This window comes from Phocoena sinus, chromosome 17, assembly GCF_008692025.1.
Source record: "Phocoena sinus isolate mPhoSin1 chromosome 17, mPhoSin1.pri, whole genome shotgun sequence".
NCBI classification, from domain to species: Eukaryota; Metazoa; Chordata; class Mammalia; order Artiodactyla; family Phocoenidae; genus Phocoena; species Phocoena sinus.
The window spans coordinates 13,109,506-13,122,699 of record NC_045779.1 but is presented as its reverse complement, the minus strand read 5'-3'; the positions used below and the strand labels follow the sequence as shown (position 1 = coordinate 13,122,699).

Genomic DNA, 13,194 nt, shown 5'->3' with positions numbered 1-13,194 from the left:
ATCAGTGGCTCCTGGAGATACTTATAATTATCAGACTTTTGGTCTTTTATTTTTGCTTTGATGTTTCTCTTTGACATCTTCCCTTCAGATATTGAATTTATTTGCAAATGAGGTTTTGAACTTTTATTGATTTCTTTTCTTCTTCCTCATCGGCAGCCCCTACACATGCAGTGTCCTGTTTAAGCTTGGGGGGTCCCACGAGAAGGGGTCAGAGTGAGGATGCAGGAGCTTATTCCAAACTGTGGTGATTTTATCCAATAGCAGAGAGACTGCGCTCACCAGGCATTGCCTAAACCTCCTCTCCCCCTCAAAGGAATCCCTGCTCTGGGTACTGACATTGACCTTCCTCTGGTCACATATGATCATCAACCCCATTATAGCCTTTTCAGCAGCGATACCTGAACAGTCTCTGAATAACCCACTAGGGACTCAAAAGTTACACAAAAACAAAGCAAGTTTCAAGCAGAAGTTTCTGGCTCCATTGTGTTGTAGAAATATCACTGGAAAAAAACAATAGCCCCTTTACATCTTAGAGTGCAGTATTCCAAGGAACAAACATTCTGAACCAGATATTGGAAAACGTGATTTGTCAAAGGACTTTTCTCCCAATGTGTGAATGTATTTACATGGTGAGCCTTACAAAGTTATAAAAATGAAATTGCATAGTTCTGTATGCAGTGATCACTTACCATTATCAAAAGCAATAAGATTGGGCTTCCCTGGCGCAGTGGTTGAGAGTCCGCCTGCCGATGCAGGGGACGTGGGTTCGTGCCCCGGTCCGGGAAGATCCCACATGCCGCGGAGCGGCTGGGCCCGTGAGCCGTGGCCGCTGAGCCTGCACGTCCGGAGCCTGTGCTCCACAACGGGAGAGGCCGCAACAGTGAGAGGCCCGCGTACCGCAAAAAAAAAAAAAAAAAAAAAGAAAGAAAAAAGCAATAAGATTACATCAGTGAGAACCGTGGGGATAACTTATAAACTCATCAGTCATTGTAGATGGAACCGAAAGATGTTGAGCATGGACAGGATGGTGGACCCTAATGACAGCACATTTACATTGTGCCCTTTTTGTACTTAAAAATGCTTCTGCCTATTGTTTCCATTTGGTCCTTAAGGAAAGGGAATAATCTAGGGGAGGAAACAGTTTGTTTCCTTAGGAGCTTAGAAGATAACTGAGAGAAGAGGGGAGGGACTGGTGAGGAAAGAGGGGAGCAGAGTAAGGGGGGATGGGGAGTTGATATTCCAGTGTTGACGGTGTTCTGGTGAGTCCACGTCACAATTACATCCAGCCGCTTGCAGTCACTACATGCCAGTCAGAGTGCTAAGTGCTTTCTGTGAACGGCCTCATTTTAACAGCCTCTTACCTCTAGTCTGTGTACTCTGATCGTCTTCACAACGGAGAGGATTAAGGCCAAGTTTGCAGGGCATTGGAGCCTCGTCTCAGAATGTGATCATTATCATGCTCTTACTTTATTCCTTGAGTCAGGGGTCACCAAGACCAGCCCCCAGGTTCAGTGATTGCAGGAGGCTCACAGCTCAGCCTGTAGTCCTAATCAGACCTATGATTTATTATGCAAAAGGATACAAAGCAAAATGAGCAAAAAGAAAAGGCACATGGCATGAAGTCCAGGAGAACCCAGGCACAAGTTTCCAAGAATAGTCTTCCAGGAGAGTCTCACAGGATGTTCTTAATTCCCTCCGTGACAAGTTGTGATGACACATGTGAAGCTCACCATAGACGTAGCGCCTGGGGATTTTTTTGAGCCTAATTACGTAGCACCCTTGGCTCACGCACACCAGAATTCCAGGCTCCTGCAGGAGAGCAGGTGTTCAGCACGAGCTATACTGTTGGCACAAACACTTTAGGCACCGTGAATTGCTCTTCTCGGTTAGGATGGTAGGGACCCTCCCACAATCTAAGTCCCCATGCCCGTCTTGCAGGCAGGCCGTTCTAAGTCTAGCAGATTCGGGCCTGCTATAATAACTCTTTTCTGCATATTTCATTTCTTTCACAGAAGAAATTGTTTTATTAGGCTGAAGTTTGAGGCACTGAGCTTAACTAAATTTCTATCAATAAGCGTCATGTTAACTTGAGGTCGTTTTAAATTCATATGATTCCATCGCGTGATCCTCTTGCACTACAGAAAGCAGCAGTTCTGGCCAGGCAGAGAAAAAAGCCTGCAGAGAAGAAAGAATATGAGTGTCTGTCATCTGATGCCCTGTGGAGCTGATGGGACAGAATTGGGGCCATTATTAACAGCTCCTTTGCACACCCTGTACACCGCCTCCAAGGGGAAGGGAGGAGGGTTTTCCTGGGAGGCCTTGAGTTGCCTTCTTTCCCTACAGCACAGTGTGGTAGACAGAATTCTAAGGTGGCCCCAGCATTTCTGCCCCATGGTGTACACCCTGCATAATCCCTCCTCTGAGTGTGGGCTGGGGCCTGTTAATATGATAGAATAATTATTCTCTTGATATGTAAAGTATTATGCAGCAGGAGGGAAATTACCTGGGGTGGACCTAACCTAATCAGGTGAGCCCCTTAAAAGCAGAGTGTTTTCTCTAGCTGTTGGCAGAGGAAGAAGTCAGAGAAGTGCTCCCCCTGGCACATAGTCAAGCTGCTATGTTGTGAACTGCCCATGGGAGCCATGTGATAAGGATAGTGGCTGCTAGGATGTGAGAGCATCTGCAGCTGACAGGCAGCAAGGAAATGGAGCTGTCAGTCCTACAACCGTAAGGAACTGAATTCTGCCACAACCATATGAGCTTGGAAGACAACCCTGAGGTCCAGATGAAATCCCAGCCCAGCTTTTATCTTGATTTTTGCTCAGTGAGATCTTGAAGAAAAAATCCAGCCAGCTGTGTCTGGACTTCTGAACTACAGAACTGTAAGATGATAAATGGGTATTATTTTAAGCTGAGTTTGTGGTAATTTGTTCTGCAGCAATAGAAACGAATATGCACGGTAAGATAGCATTCCTACATGTTGGCCTTTGATGGCTGTTGGTTTAATAGTATATATGAATGCTTTAGGTTACTTTTTCTGATTTCACTGACTGTAACCAAGCATTTATGGGAAAGTGAAAAGCAACTGGAATATATGCTTAGGCTAAATTCACAGTGCCTTATCTGAAACCTGAACAAATGCAAAGTGTATGTGCATTGTTGAATGGAATCTGAGACAGTATGGTCAGGGCATAGCTAATTGGACAGAGAACTGCTGTTACAAAGCTGGTTACTCTCCTAATTAAATTTTATGGTTTTGCTGAAGAATTAAAACAAAGTTAAACAGAAAACCATGCCTCCAGAGAACTGGATTGCGAAAGCACCAACCAATTAAACTGTTAATTAAGAACATAACCATGATTTAAATAAAGTTATGATGGAAAGGGGATAGTTTGCAGGTGAGTAAAATTAAAGTCCGAACACCATGTTCTGCCTAGATTTCTTCACAGATTCTTTGTGCTCTGAAGGGATAGAAATGGCTTTATGTAAAATCCAGACAAAGTTTCTCTTAAGAGAATTGACACAGCCTTGTTGAAAGAAAAATCAATGATGTTTGTTTCCAGTTTTCTCATCAGAGATCTGTAGGATAAAAATCTGTCCTGTATCCAAAAGTTTATCATTTTTTCAAACTAAAACATAGCCTCAAAAATATTAGTTTTCTTGATATCTTTGAATGACATATCTAGACTCATAAATTTCCATGGGAAAAGACTGCACTTCTTATGAGGAAGCCTTCATCCTTTCTCCTTTGCTTGGCTGTGAACTTGGCTGATGCCTTTCCCAGGTGTGACCTCTCTCCTCAGTATCGTGCTATAGTTGAATGTTCTTATCGCTAATCCTCCTTGGTACCAGCCCAAGTCATGCAGCTGGAGCTGTAGGAGCTCCAGAACACCTGTGGTCCCTTGGAGCTTACAAGCTCAAACGTCCAACTGGATGGTGGAATGGACTGGGAAACTTGTGAGAAGGAAGACGGACGATAGAATTCTTGCTATGCGAGTTATTTGTTCCAAGTTTCATTAGAAACCAGTTGTGCCATCAGAAGATCTCTTAAGCATGGCTGTGAAAGGCAGAATTCTAAGATGGCCTTCAAGATTCTTAGCCCTGGTATATACACACCTCCCAGCTGTTCCATCAAACGCTAATCTAGGTACTGCTTTAAAAGGATTTTGCAAATGTAAGTAAGGTACCAAATCAGTTGATCTTAAAATAGGGAGATTATCCAGGTGGGCCTGACCTAATCAGGTGAGCACTTTAAACATAGAGTGTTTTCCCCACATGACTGCAAAAGAAGAAATAGAAAGATGGACTCCTGCTGGCCTGGAGGAAATCAACCATCCAAGCTGAGAGCTGCCATGTAACAAGAAACTGCAGGAGGACTCTAGTTATTGACAGTTGCCCCCAGGTGACTAGAAGAAAACAGAGACCTCAGTCCTACAACTACAGTGAAATTTTACCAGCAACCATTGAGAATGTAAGAGGATCCTGAGCCACAGATGAGACTGAAGCCTAAGCTGACACCTTAATTTCGGCCCTGTGACACCCTAAGCAGAAAATCAAGCCACTTTTGACCTACAGAAATGGTAAAGTAAGAACTGAGCTGCTAAATTTGTGGTAACTTAGCAATAAAAATCTAAGAAAGTGGCCTCAAGCAGCCAGCGACTCAGTGAGCTAGCTGATGATACACAGAACCATTATGAATGATATTGAAAGATAAAAGTGAAGAAGAGACCAAAACTTGGATCTGTCAGAATGTTTGGGGCAGGAAAGAGCATTTACATTTTTTTTGTTAAAGGCTTTGTAAAGTAATGAAGCAACATTACTTTTGCTTTCTCTGGCATGATTTTTGAAAGTAAGAAAGCCCCTTTTAATCCAGACAGATGTCCAAGTGCAGTTATGGATCAAATTTCAGAAATACAAATTTCAGACGTGGTATGCAGTTTTCTCCCTCTGTGTGGTTATTGGTAATTAGTAAACTCAATAACAAAAAACATATTAAGAGAAACAATACAATCTGTGGGAAAGACAGGAATACATTGGAAACATTTTTTCAAAAGTAAAAAAAACCCAAAAAACCCTACAGTACTCTTATTATGATTACCCCAGATCCTTTATTTAATTTACTCAAATAGGTTGACAACATGACCTTGGACTAATACCACCATATTTTTTTAATAGATATTTATTGGAGTATAATTGCTTCACAATACTGTTTTAGTTTCTGTTGCTCAACAAAGCGAATCAGCCATACGCATACACGTGTCCCCATATCCCCTCCCTCTTGAACCTCCCTCCCACCCTCCCTATCCCACCCCTCTAGGTCATTGCAAATCACCGAGCTGACCTCCCTGTGCTATGCGGCTGCTTCCCACTAGCTATCTATTTTACATTCGGTAGTGTATATATGTCGATGCTACTCTGACTTCCCCCCAGCTTCCCCCTCCCACCCCAAGTCCTCAAGTCCATTTTCTATGTCTGCCTCTTTATTCCTGCCCTGTAACTAGGTTCATCAGTACCTTTTTTTTCTTTTTTAAGATTCCACATATATGCGTTAATATACTATATTTGTTTCTCTCTTTCTGACTTACTAGACAGACTCTAGGTCCACTGTATTTTAAGTTGACCATGTTTCCTTTCTGTTTGTAAGATGTCTCAGTTTTGATGTTTAAACGACCTGGTTTGAGATGAGTTTTTAAACTTTAAAAGTATTGGGTTGGCCAAAAATTTCGTTCAGGGTTCTCCGTAAGGTGTTACGGAGAAACCCAGACGAACTTTTTGGTCAACCTAATAGTTGCTCTTATTGGATGATAGTAATTGCTATTCCTAAAGTGCACGAAACTGGGCAGTTTGAGAGGTCAGGTCCAACCGGTCTCCCATAGAAGGTGATCTCAACTGGGCTCATTCATGCATCTGCCATCACTCTCACGACTAGTGGTTGGCTGTGTGCTAGGATGACAGGACAGCTGGACCATGTGTCTCTTATGGTCTAGCTGGCCAGCCTGGGGGTCACAGGGATCCAAGAGGAAACTTACAAAGCTCTTTGAACCCAAGCTTGAAACTCAGATATACTTCTTGTTTGTTTGTTTCATATAATTTTTTTAAATTGGGGTATAGTTGTTTTACAATGTTGTGTTAGTTTCTACTGTACAGCGAAGTGAAATAGAGTTCCCTGTGCTATACAGCAGGTTCTCATTAGTTACCTATTTTATACATATTAGTGTATGTTTGTTAATCTCAGTCTTCCACTTCATCCCACCCCCCCTTTCCCCCCTGGGTGTCCATACATTTGTTCTCTGCGTCTGTGTCTCTATTTCTGCCTTGCAGACCAGTTCTGTGACATTTTTCTAGATTCCACAAATATGTGTTAATATACAATATTTGTTTTTCTCTTTCTGATTTCACTCTGTGTGACAGTCTCTAGGTCCATCCACATCTCTACAAATGACCCAATCTGGTTCCTTTTTATGGCTAATATTCCACTGTATATGTGTACCACATCTTTATTCATTTGTCTGTCGATGGACACTTAGGTTGCTTCCATGACCTGGCTATTGTAAATAGTGCTGCAATGAACATTGGGGTGCATCTGTCTTTTTGAATTATGGTTTTCTCTGAGTATATGCCCAGTAGTGGGATTGCTGGGTTGTATGGTAATTCTATTTTTAGTTTTTTAAGGAACCTCCATACTGTTCTCCATAGTGGCCGTATCAATTTACATGCCCACCAGCAGTGCAAGAGGGTCCCCTTTTCTCCACACCCTCTCCAGCATTTGTTGTTTGTAGATTTTCTGACGATGCCTATTCTAACTGGTGTGAGGTGATACCTCATTGTAGTTTTGATTTGCATTTCTCTAATAATTAGTGATGTTGAGCAGCTTTTCATGTGCCTCTTGGCCATCTGTATGTCTTCTTGGGAGAAATGTCTATTTAGGTCTTCCACCCATTTTTTGATTGGGTTGTTTGTTTTTTTGATGTTGAACTGCATGAGCTGTTTGTATATTTTGGAGATTAATCCTTTGTCCATTGATTCATTTGCAAATATTTTCTCCCATTCTGAGGGTTGCCTTCTCATCTTGTTTATGGTTTCCTTTGCTGTGCAAAAGTTTTTAAGTTTCATTAGGTCCCATTTTCTTATCTTTGTTTTTATTTCCATTACTCTAGGAGGTGGGTCAAAAAAGATCTTGCTGTAATTTATGTCCAAGAGTGTTATTCCTGTGTTTTCCTCTAAGAGTTTGATAGTGTCCGGCCTTACATTTAGGTCTTTAATCCATTTTGAGTTTATTTTTGTGTGTGGTGTTAGGGAGTGTTCTAATTTCATTCTTTTACATGGAGCTGTCCAGTTTTCCTGGCAGCACTTATTGAAGAAACTCAGATATACTTCTACCACATTCCACCAGACAAAGGAAGTCAGAGGGCCAGCCCAGATTCAAGGACTGGGAAAACAGACTCCAGTTCTTGATGAAATGATTGCAAGGTGTGAATGCAGACATGAGAAAAATTTGTGGTCATTTTTATAACCCACCCCACCCACATATCCTTTCCAGTCTGTCAATAAATCCGAGGTGAAAGATGGCTGCTACCTACCTTGTCTGTATTCTCACTGCCATTGCCTTAGTTCTGACTCTGATTGCCTTTATTCTGATTTACACTCATCTCCCAAACTGCCTTTCCATCACCTCATGTATGACTCCTACCTGTTTTCCATACTGTAGTCAAGGTGATCTTTCTGTAATGAAAAACTGACCACGCCACATCTCTACTTAAAACCTTTTAAGTATCCCCGCCCCCCCACCCATTGTCAACAGCAGTATCTCCAGCCCAGACTGCACATTGAATCATCTCGGAAGCTGATATCTGGTCCCCCTGCCAGAGATTCTGACTCAGTTGCTTGAGTAAGCCTTGATTATTAGTTATCTTTTTAAAAGCTCTCTAGGTGAATCCATAGGTAGGAAGGGGAGTCAACCACTGGCCAAGGGTATAGACTTCAAACTCTTTGGCATGATATGTGGAGCCCTTGAAAACCACACCCTGCCTGTCTCTCAGACATTTCTCAGCATCCATCACTATCCTTGGCTGTGTTCTTCACCCTCGCTGTACTGACCTGACTATAGTTTCTCTCTGAAGGGCCTTTTCTCCAGCTGTTCCTCTTGTCTGGAATGCTCTTCTCCTCTTTGCCCTGCTTGTAAACACCACTCACCTTTGAAGACTCAGCTAAAGCATGGATTGTCCTTGAATTCTTTGACCCTCGCTGAAGTCTACAGACAGGATATCCTGGCATCCTTGGCACTTTGTACTTACAGCATCTTTCCTCCCCCAACCCATCCCCAGTGGAATGAGTTTCTTACAGATCTGCAATTTAGTGGATCCCTGAATTTCACACAGTGACTAGGGAGTCGTTGATGGGAGAGAAAAGAGTGAGTCTTCAACTGGTGCTAAAAGAGCTAAAAGAGCGCACAGTCAGGTGCTCACTCCTAGGAACACAGCCCAGACAAGACGTAGAAAAGACCATTATTCCTTCCTGACCTACCCATCGGCTTTCACTTCTTTTCCTGTTCTTTGTAAATCACCCTTTTTATTTATTCTTGTGATTTCACCTGGAAAACTAACAAAACTGGAGGGCATGATTTTCACTTTGTCATATGTGAATCTCACTCTTTCCACTTTTAAAGGGCGTGAACATGTGATCGAGGATATGGGAATAGATGAAGTTCTTTTTCAAGGGCAGGGATGAGGCTTCTTGGTGACTGAGAGGTTTCCTATCCAGTGTACAGACTATACTTTGGTGCCATTTCTTGCACCCGTGAACTTAGAGCAGCCTCTTCATCAGCCACAGTCACAGAGTTTGCTTGAGTTTTAAAAGTTGCTTGTTTCCTACCATGTTTTTTTTTCTCTAGCTACATAAATGTGGAGTGATTTTCACTGCCTTCCTTTGTTTTAGAGGTCCTTGGTGAGAAGGATTACACCTGTTTTAGAGAAATGGGCACCAGCATGTAAATAAGCACCAGTGACTTAAAAGGATTGACTATCACCATCCAAACACATATATTAAATATTTAGCCATGAGAGTCTTGGACAGGTCAAACGTGAAAAGCAGTTAGCATGGTGATCATTGAGAGTATAACCCCTGGAGGTATACTTCCTAGGATCATATCCAGACTCTTTCGTGTCCTATGAGTGTCAGCAAATTACCTAACTTCTCTGTGCCTCCACTCCCTAATCTGTAGTGCAGGGAAATTCAGAAGAGTTGATTACCCCACATTTGGGTTAACCTATAGCTGGAACATATGTTTCTCTACACAGCAGCTATTTGTTGAAATGCTGTGCCTCCCTCAGCAGATTGAGAACCTTCCAAGGGCAAAGACTACTTACCATTCTTCTTCAGGTGGGATCTGTGTCTGACTCTCCCTGGTGCCTGGCCGTAGTAGGTACTCAGCGAACCTTGAAGGAATGAGCAGATGTAATTCATTCATTCATCTACTTGCCTATAATTCTAATACAAGCCACTCAAACTTGGATTCTAATCAAGAACATATGTATGTCTGAATACATTTTAAACAGGATCCAAAAAATGAAAATAGAGGTAGAAATGAGAATTACTGTAGAATGATGGGTTAAGGGAGTATCAAGGAATAGGCAAAGGTTTAAGGTATAGGAAATTATCTGTCTCTTCAATTACAAAGGAAGTTTGACGGAGGAAGTGCGATTTCTGGAAAAGCTTGATGTAAGTTTCTTGAGAGAATCATCTCTGAGTTCTGCCATTTTCTTCTAGAGCCTCACGTAACTTTAGGATTTTTGCCTTTGGGCATTGACTGACTCAATGAATACAGTAATGCTAATTGCCAGGAATACTTCAATTTGAAAATCAGAGCTCAGGTGTTTAGGAATCGATTTGTTGTTTTCTAAAATCAAAAATGTCTCTATCTCTTTAAGCGTTTGACATCCTTGATTGACAAATCCGTTCCTTTCTTATAACCTAAAAACAGTTACTAGGGATGCCTACGTGGCCCTTCTCTATGCCCTAAAAACAAAATTCAGAGCAGCTTTTGCATATTCATCAGCCACCACCACGAAGACTTGACTTGATTAAAGACATTTCCTGTTTTCTACCGTTTTGTTTTAATAGCTGTATAACTGTAGAGTGATTAAAATTCCCACTGTCCCACAAATACATCTCTTAGATCTTTTCCTGATAATTGCATTTGCTTCGAGGCTATCTGATCATGAGTGTTCTTCTATTCTGTCACATTTTAGTCACATTTTGAAAGTGGTCTGTGATACGGGCTAAGAATCAGCCTCATACTCTTTATTTATTTTATTTATTTTTTTTGTGGTACGCGGGCCTCTCACTGCTGTGGCCTCTCCCGTTGCGGAGCACAGGCTCCGGACGCTGCAGGCTCAGCGGCCACGGCTCACGGGCCCAGCCGCTCCGCGGCATGCGCGGGGCACGAACCCGTGTCTCCTGCATCGGCAGGCGGACTCCCGACCACTGCGCCACCGGGGAAGCCCCACACCAGTAATTTGAACAGGAAAATATTTATATAAAGTAGTATTAACTAGGAAATGGTGACTGACTACTAAAAGGCATACGAGAGAAAACACAAGTGCAGAGAGCAACTACTACTCCCGGGATGAGAAAGAATACACAGGAAGGGACTAAGAACTTGATAGAGCCTTTTCCACCACTCCCCATCCCAAGGCTGAGATTCAGGTCTCCTTGGAGTCAGTAGCCCGCTGAGTGGTGGAGAAATTAACCAGGGTGCCTGCAGGCCAGAGCTAGTCTAGAGGTAGCTGTTTGCTGTGGTGTCAGAAAAACTTTCCAGAGAGTAAGTGCAACTGGGACTCACATATGCCACCAAAAAGCTGCGTCATAGGAGGGAAGAAAGCACATGGGAACCGGAAGAAGCCCCTTCCTCTGCTGTATCTTACTCTCTACAGCCCTCTCTTGACAAAGCCTAACGCTGACCAGCTATCAAGGGAGAAATGTTTACAGGGTACAGCTCGAGCATCACAAAGCAGAACAAAGAGCGTGGATTTGCAGTTGAAAGGCGGTATATTAATAACACATCACCTTTGCTAGCGCCAGAGATAGGGTAGTTAACAAGATAAATTAAGGCCCTTATACTCACCCTACCATCTGAAGAGAAATAAAGTGACAGTCACGGCAAGGGGTAGCTGTTAAGGAATGGCGTCAAATCCCTCTACCCACCAGAGAAGGAGAGAGAAGGGATTTAACAGGTGTTCTGCACTTGACTTTGTGCCCAGCACACTACTGAGTGTCAAGTATTTATCATGTGATCTCTCCAATTTAATGAAAGGTTGGGATTATTAACCCAGTTTTGAGATGAAAAAAATGGAGCTATTCTACTTCCATCCCATAGAAGATTTCTTTTCATTTAAGGGAGTTCCTTGTGAACATGATTTAAGGAGAAGTTTCACCTGAACTCTTTATCAGGTTTGAAAAAAACCTTTTGCTGAGATTCTTCCGTGGCCAGGTGAGAGAAAGGAAGGACCCTGGGATGCGCTAAGGTGGGAGTCCAGATGGAAGGAGCTGGGGGCTTGCCGCGGGCAGACCTAGCTCCCTTTACAATGTTGTCCAGAAGCACCGTGGGCCTGGGCAATCAGCCATCTCTCCTGCCGTCTCCAGCAACACACCTGCTTCTTTATTTCTTCGTTAATAATGTGTTCAAACCATCTCAGCACATTTTCTTTCAGTATATCTAAGTAATTGACATCAAACATTAAAAAATTATTTTTCTACTCTGTGTGAATCATGCAGGAGCAGCTAAGAGACTAGAGGGAAAGTAGTGACTGGGAGTATGGTATTTTATGGTATTTCTATTTTAGCAAATCTGTATCTACATATCACAGAGCTTCTTGTTTATCAGCTGTATTTCAAAAAAATATTGGGCCAAGCAAGTTAGAGACGATAAAGGAAACACAGCTTTGATTTTGTCATAATAAGCTCTTGGGGTCACCCGATCCCTTGCAGGAGCATCGGAGTTCTTACTGGTCAAGAGATCAGTTGATCAGAGTTCATCAAGATAAATGATATATACTAAAGGTTGACTTTCAAAGGACCTAAGATACTGCCTAGAAAAATTTATTCCTTATACAAATAAGATCTACATCATACAACCATAAGTGGATTCACTCTCAGATGCCCTATGAATCGTGGTCTCTAGAAAATGTCCAGGAAGCCAGAAGATGGCATCTATGGATAAGGAGAGAGCAGTTACTTGAGGGTTATAATCAGAATTCCAGATCACTTTAATTAGGTAGTAGAAGGTTCAGAAACACAGAAATTAAAGTTATCTTAAGGACAAAGGCAGAGTAATGCTTGCAAAATTTTAAACTATAAGTCACACAGAAGGGAAAAATCAATGGCCATAGTGAAATGTGAGTTCATCATGAACAAGCAGTGAAGAGTTACGCATCTATAAGTTGGTGTGCCTTCAGTATGCAAGGACTCTGAGCTTTCACAGGTTCATTGAGGGGACTTTGTATGACGGCCCATTAGTTGTGCAACAAAATTGTCTTCTATTCTTCCTGGGCACTGTATTTCCAACCTTCCTTGCAGTTAGGTGTGGCCATGTGACTGGAATGTACACAAAAGTGATGTAGGCCATTTCTGGACCAAGAGTTTAGAGAAAGGAAGCCTTCCCTCCATGCCTCCTTTCTTCTGCTGCCTGAATGACAGTAATAACAGGCCCCAAAAGGATGAAAGAGCTGTGACATGGAAAATTTCTGGATCCCTGAATTACTACATAGAGGAAAGATGCCTGCACTCAAGAAATACCCACTTTTGTTATGTGAACAAGGAATAAACTTCTCTTGTATTTGGGTCATTTTTTTGTGTTTGAGCACTGTACGGAAGGAAAAGGAATTTTCCCTCTACCCTCTGTGTTCTTAGCTGAGACCCCTGTAATAAAAAGCAGTAACAAAAGAAAAACAAATAGAAATCTATTAACAGGTATACTTCATGTATACCTGGGAGATACCCATGGGAAATTGAGTAACTCCCCAAGGTGACTTAGAGTTCAGACTTAAATACCATCCTAATAGAGAAAAAAGAGGGGATATAGACCTCTTAGGGGAGAGTAAGTGATTTTTAGGAAAGATGAATGGGCCCTTAGAAGGATAGACGGGAGGTATACTAGTTTGTGACAAAGTTTGGCTGGCTGTAGTATCAATTTCTAGT

General features: G+C 42.2%; 1 protein-coding gene across 1 annotated transcript in view; it reads left to right on the top strand.

Annotated features, from left to right (window-relative positions):
- Nucleotides 1-13,194, top strand: part of CPA6 (carboxypeptidase A6) — a 265,180-nt gene that overhangs the window by 105,669 nt on the left and 146,317 nt on the right. The window lies entirely within an intron of this gene.